We start from the raw sequence: 7,695 nt of genomic DNA on the forward strand, positions 1-7,695 counted from the left end.
TACTCCCCAAAAGGTGTTTTTCAATGTTGACACATACGACAATTGGCAGTGGATCAATAGAAGTGATAACAGTCGGCCCTCTAGGGAACCTAATGAGCTTTTAGCTACCATCGGTCAGGCGGGGAATTGTTGACCTCTTCTTGTGTGGACGAGGGGTCGAGTCGGATCGGTACAGTGGATATCCACTGAGGAATTAGCGGTGGGAATCCTGCCACATTCCAACACGGCCTCCACTAGGGGAGGGTGGCGCTTTCACAGCCATATTGCACGTTAGCATGTGTAGAATGCTCATACGTGATACATTTGGAGTTTATACTTGAGATCATGGGTTCCCAAACTGGGGTCCCTGGACTCCTGGACATCCGCAAGCTGTAGCTTAAGGGTCCACACAATAACTTGCAAGATATGTTCAATCGTTCAGACAACTATCAACTATTTCCTTTCATACACACTTGCTACCTTTCGTCTTGGCTTCCCGCCGACTGACAAATTGTACCGATTTCTGAAAAACACAATAGAAAATTGATTGTATTTAGTTTCTGCCTGAGAGCAGCTGAGAAGGCGTCACCATGTTAGCTTCTGCAAACAAGTGTGACGTAAGCGAGCTGTGACCACCACTGAGCTTTTTGTATCAAACAAAGCAGCAGTGCGCCTCACTTTTATCTGACTCGTTGCCATCTGTTCACCACACGGCCGCCTGAGTGGTAAATATGCCGCTTAAGTTCATTAGGCGTCGGCGAGGATGGAGGGAGTGTAGTAATTATGGTGGGACCTACGCGCTTCCATCCGGCGAGCCGTGGACTCAATTAGGGGCGCAGCAACGGAATGTTAACAGGCTCATTAGAGGGCAGGACACAAAGCAAATGTCACATTTTCATTGGCCGGATGGCATAAAGACAATACGTTAACAACATGATGCTATTGAGGAGTGGACACACGTGAGACGGCACGCTGGAGCTTGTTAGCTTCAATGAGGACCCCAGATTACGTCTTCTTCCTTTTCTTCCATTCCTTTTTCCTCCCATTCTACCTACCTGTCATCCTTCTTTGTACTTCCATCCTTCCATGTGTAATTCTTCCTTCCTCCCGGTTTCCTTATTTCCTCCCTTGCTACTCTCTCCTTTCTCCCTTCCTTCCTTCCTTTGACAGGAAGCAGAATCAAGAAAAATCCTCCCTCCCTGGTTGCTTTTTGCTTTCCTCCGAGCGCAGCAGGAACAATCCTCAATTCCGACGCTCATCCATCTCTATGCAGTAAATCCGCACCACTGCAGTGGAAAAGTCTCCTGTGGGCAAATGCGCCCTTCAGGAATGAATCTCGGGAAGAAGCAGAGACTCTGTGCAGTGTCACATGCCGCTTTATATGCAGCATAAATCAGCAGTTCTTAAACTGGGGTGCCGCAAGGTGTAGCTTGGGGTTCGGCAAAATAATTTGCAATAAATAACATCATATAATTATATAAGAATGCATACCAACGTACATGTGAGAATAAAACCGACATGATAAACCAAATACTCCACCCTTTCTTAGCTGTGGGAGGGAATAAATAAATAAATAAATTCAAAACTACTGGCAAGATTGGAATGTGGCCTCACTTCAATCTACTGTAAACAAGACGGTGTAGCCGCGGCTGCTATGTTGCTAGGAAATCTGAACCCAGACCTGAGAGCCACGAGGCAGCTGTGCTAAACACTTACACACCATGCCACCCGGTTAAAAATTTGACTGGAACAAATTGGGAATGACGTGTCGCGCAAATGTTATGCTGGGTGCTGGTAATTTTGCGAATGAGCGCAAAGCCGCCATATTTTTGCCATCTTTGAAAATGGCCTCACTTTAATCGTGACACACGCACATCTCAGACGGACTGTCCGGAAAACACTTTCCAATCCCGCTGGCATTTAGAGGGTGCACATATTGGTTGACATTTGCATTATGAGAGGGTCCTTGACATTTTTTTCTCACTTTGAGAACCTCTAACGCATGGAATGCATTTTATCCTTCATTCCTTCATGCAAAAAATAAATAAAAAAGACAGGGTGACTCCATTACAAAAGGGATTTGTTTCCCCCGCAGTAAAATGCAAATGAGTGCCCGCAGCTACACGGTGCATGTCCACGCTCATCTCTCTTCTCCAAACACAGCTGAGAAAACCGGGAGCGGAGCATAACAATTGGACCAGAACGTCAGGTTAAACATTCCCAGCTGCGCCCCCGCGCCTCTTTAGTGGCGGGCAAATACTGGATGCAGATTAGACACAGAGGATATTTTGATAGGCAACTGGCCTGGAAAAATCAGGCCGGCACCACGTGACGAACGTCGGAGAGAATGTTGACAGTTTGCTCAGAATGTTTGTTAACACTGTGCTTAAAAATTGGATTTTTTTTTTTTAAACTATACAATGGACCCCGCTTCACATGGGGTATTGGGTCCCAGCCAGCTCGCAAACAGTGAAATTCATCATTTAATTGCCTCCTTTTATAAATACAATGAATTATTTTTTCCATCCTTATCAAAGGGGAAAGATGATTTGAGTAGGATCTTTTTGTATACATAGAAAAAGTCAAGTCCAAATATTCGAGCCTTGTGATATTTTATTTTCTATGTTAGTATCATTTATGGTTTACCGGTCTTCACACACTTGGTCACTTAAAGGCCTACTACGTTTGTTTAATTGCATTAAAAACCTGCTAGCAGTTGCACACATCCATATTATCTTGAGTAGATATAATATAGTGCAAATGTTTACATGTGCGCTTGAATAACTGTAAGCAAACAATGTGTAATTGGAGATGCAGCTGGCGCTAATTTCAATGAATAAAGAAGTCAATTTAAAACAAGAGGCGCCGGATCCATTCAATTTTTTTATCAAATGACATTCAGTTATTGTGTGCATGCCTGTGCGAGTGTGTTCTTCATTAAAACAGCCGTATATGAAATCCAATAGAGAGTGGAGGCTGCGTTCAGGACCAAGGACAGTTCCGTTTTGTTTTGTATTCTTTCTGACAAGAACAATTTACTGAAGTCATACTCCAACATATGGCACTTTAAGAGATGGTAACACTACCCTGGGATTTTTCATTATTATTATTAATTACATTAAAAAAGGAATATGTATTCGTATCATTAATATTGTATTCGTAGTTTGTGGCAGCATCATATGCAGCTAGCTAACTATCTCACTAGCAAGCTAAATAAATAATTAATTTCCCATTTGACACAATTTGTCCATAGTATGACTAACAGCAGCAACTCCAAGCATACATAAATTCATTGTGGACTATGTCGACATTTATTTAATGTTGCATATTAAAAAAATAAGATTAACTGTGAAAATAACAACACAATAAACACGGGCAAATGAATGAAGCGATATTGCAGCTTACTACCCATCTAATCTTCATATTTACTCATGCTCTTTCTATTTTAGTCAAAATTGAGGGAACCAGTGGTGGATCAGAATAAAAAACACATGCGCTTGCAATACGCAATTACCCCTAACAAATGATTGGAATGTGTGCGACTTCAAGCTGCTGCTGGCTGGCAGACTGCCTTCATATTTAAGATCTGATATGCTGGGCATTGCGGGAATCACATTTATTTTGCTATTATTTGGACGAGGATGAGGATGAAGATTATTCACTGGAGCTATACACTGTTTTGATGATTATTTCTAGTTATTTTGCTTTCCTGATAAGGTTTAAGACATTAGGTTGCGTTGCTGTCAATGTAAATCGAAGTTTCCAATGCAGCATCCCCCCAACAAAAAAACTTCAACAGGCCAATATGTAAAAAGGTAGCAAATGAAATATTTGATAGTTGATGCCGTTACAGTATGTGACTGGGGAGTTAACCCAAATTGAATTCATTTGTCCTAAGAGCGGCCGGGTGGTCGCGCCACACTCCTGATATTTCCGATTGTGCTGTACCGGTGCACCGTAGTTGACATGCAGCCCGTCGTGTCGCCTCCATCGAGGTGGCCAGTAGGCCGCGGGGAAACAAACAGAATTATTAATGGCCGTGAAATATTGATTCGGGATATATGTGTGCGGGCGAGTGCCCCTTTTACTAAAATACGACACGGGTTATTCAGCAGAAAGCGTGTGGAATGCTGAAAAATTAATCACGGCTCTGGCGGACGTGGCCGTGAGTTAGCATCGTGGAGGTGGCGGTAAATAAAAATAAATGCATACAGTGTGTTTAGGAATTAAATGTATGGCCTCGTAAGAAAGAGCACGAGGGAGAGATGGTCTTTATTATTGTAGCGCCGAAGAGCTGTGAAGTCTTTTCCTCATAGACATGAGACATTAGTCACTATGGATCACTCTGGTATTTCAATTTTAATATTGAATATTTTTATTAAAATGGGGGGGGGGATCACATTTTAATAATTATATTTCATAATTACATGTACAATAATAATAATTATAATATATTTTATATATATCATATTTTGGGTTGGAAATGAATATTTTGTACATGACTTTGGTGGTGTCTATTCAATTTAGAATCAATTTCAAGAGTTATATGGTGAATTTGTATCTATATGAATGTTTTTTTTAATTGTGTTGCATGCAATTGATTTTAAAATTGTATTAGTCTTTCTCAATATGATTATTCTTTTTTAAAATGAGCCTTTAATCATCCAAGTAAAGTATTTGATAACAGAATTTTAATTGTAGTGTGTGGTAGACTTATTTTATCTAGTAAATAAACTTATTTTCATTTTGCATTCTTTACTACTTTTTCAGTATAATTTTGAAATGAGTCATGATTTGTTTTTGACTTTTCCCCTTGCATTCGCCCCAGCACTTACCTTTTCTCTCCGTGCACTTACCTTTTCTCTCCGTGCACTTACCTTTTCTCTCCACACACTTACCTTTTCTCTGTTGACTTTTCATTTCATTCACAACAGATTTCAATTCTACTTTTATAAAAGTGCTTTTGAAAATAGTGTCACTGTGCTACACAGCTGTACAACAGATAACATGAATGTCAACATGACTCAAAATAGATGTCAGCCTGTTATTTGCACCTACCTTCAATATGGAAGTGGCGACATGTTCACGCCGCATTAATCAATAAAACACGCACAAGTCATAAAAAGTCTGCATTGCCTCAGTGATCAATAACACCACCGCTTACTTCCATAAATTATCTGCTAATGTGCAGGCATGTGCATATTTTAAAAGTGTGTGGATGGTGGTAACGAGAAGTGTGAATTAGGGCAGGAGCCTACCTGGAGCAGAACCAGAGGAAGCTCACAACGGGCCTGGCATTATGGAAATGTCAAATGAACTCTCCCAAGGCCCCCTGGTTGCCTCCATTCAAATGAACACACCCTGGGGGCGGAAACAAAGCCTTCAAAAAAGCACAGAAAGCCACTTTTGACCTCATCAGGTCAACAACGACAAAAAAACATTTTAAATCGGTTCAGTCATTTGAGCCTTTTTCATACTGGGGGAAAATGTAAATTACGACTGAATTAGCTGATGTAAGTTAATATCGATAGAAGTTTTTCATATTCTCATCAACACGAGTGGACAAATATCCTAAGGGTATCAGTAAAATGAAGAACACAACAAAAACAATTACACTCACGTTGTACTTTTAAATACAACACATATCGTCGAATAAATGCTGACAAACAAATCTTTAACACACTAATATTTTTATGTTTCAGTCCCTCGCCATTGGAAGTACAATATTTCAACCGTGCTCAATTAATGGCAGTCGGTTCAAGTCATTTCACTTACGTTCAGAAGCTCTTCTCCTCGCTCGGTGTTCCTGTTTATTTTTCATTTCATATTTCATCGCCGCTGTGATTCTGTTCATATTTATTCTACTGAACAGTTTGAATTTTGAGTATTTGACAACCGACGACTTCCTTGTACGTTTTTTTTCCGTTTTTTCCGTTTTAATTTCTCTTCGCGCCAAAGTCGATAAATTTCTTCTTCGTTGGTGTTTTTTTTCTTTTTTTTTTTTTGTATACTCGACGTGTTACCTGCATGCATGCACCATACCGCCCCAAGAGGCCAACGTGTGCATAGCAGCAATATCACCGTAAACCGTTACACTGGCGCACACAAGTTGTGTGATTGATGTTTGCTAGGACCTAAGGTACTTTTGTTACTTACGGCAATCACGATAGTTTCTTGAGTTTGCTCCTTAGTAAATTATTGATTGGGACGGCACACAATCCGACTGAATAGTGTTCAAACTTTGAGGCGCAGTGTGAAGTCAAAGTGAAAGAGTAATGATAGCGCCTTCTTTCATTTTAATGAGTTCGCTCGGCACTTCTATGAGTCAAATTCAATCGACTCTTTTAACTCTCACACAAAAGCACTCACATCAAATGGATGGATGGATGGATGGATGGATGGATGGATGGATGGATGGATGGATGGATGGATGGATGGATGGATGGATGGATGGATGGATGGATGGATGGATGGATGGATGGATGGATGATGACAGAGGAAGAGAAGAATATCCAACATATACGAACGTAATAACTGTGGACAGATGGATGCAAGATGACGGCAGATAGAAGGATGGTTTCATTGGTACATGACATCCTGGCGTGAACGAAAGAACAAACAAATGAATGACACTAATCAAGTTTGCGTAACCTGGCGCCAACTCGGCAGCGTCATGTTGACTGTATTTTTGTGTGTGAGTGCTTTTGTGAGTTTTGTGTGTTGCAGGTGAATCACGCGCAGGACGTTGATGGAGTCAGCTTGTTGTTTCCAAGGCTGCTGGCAGCATCCCGCAGGCTTATCGTGGCTCCGCAGAGACGCTGGCTCATTCTTCTGCTTTGCTCCAAAATGACTTTCTCATCATCTTCTTCTTTTTCCTCTGCAGCCCCTAAAGCTCAGTTGTCAGCGGGAATCACCGCGGCCAAACTTTGGAGTCTGATGGTGGGGTGACCTTGACACACTGTGCTTCTCACACACTAACAATATGAACAGTAACATTCCTTAGCACCATTCTGGAATTAAAAAAAAAAGATATATACTATATTTTTTGTAATTAAAAACAAATATATAAAAATGAGAATTTCCCCCAAACTCTGACTGTTATTTTTTTTTAAAAGACAGCAAAAGTTTTTCCTTCTATATATAAAAAAGATTTTAAATCTAAATGAAATGTGAATCTTTGGCCTATATTGACTTTCTGGAGCTGGGCAAAGTACACCTAATCAATACCCAGCCCAAATCCCTCTTCCCCCCAGCCAAGCAGGGACACAACATTATGAATTGTTCTGCAAAACGCAAACTCACAACCTCAATAAACGTGAGCTGAAGCCGGTCGGGCGTATCCGCTGCCGGCAATTCGCCATTAAGGACCAAAACGTGTCGCCGTGGGCTTGATGCATGGAAGCATGGAAGCACGGAAGCTTGCTTCTCTCGAGAAGAGAACAGAAGCAGCACCATCGGGAATTTGTTCCATTTGCGCCACTCCGTTTGCTCTCTGCTTCCATTTTCTCCCAATTACCTACTTAGCCCTTACATACTGCTTGTTGTCCATTTGCACCAAGCCAATTTGAACATGGGCCCAGAAAATCCTCCAAATAATTTTTTTTGCAAAAAGTGTTCCCAAAATGAAAAATCACCAGCGCCAAATTAAACATAGGGTAATTTGTGAGGTTTAATTTTAAACTGCATGACTTTAGTATTTTTTTTTTTTACACACAT

The sequence above is a fragment of the Syngnathus typhle genome, linkage group LG6 (assembly GCF_033458585.1).
Source record: "Syngnathus typhle isolate RoL2023-S1 ecotype Sweden linkage group LG6, RoL_Styp_1.0, whole genome shotgun sequence".
NCBI lineage: Eukaryota > Metazoa > Chordata > Actinopteri > Syngnathiformes > Syngnathidae > Syngnathus > Syngnathus typhle.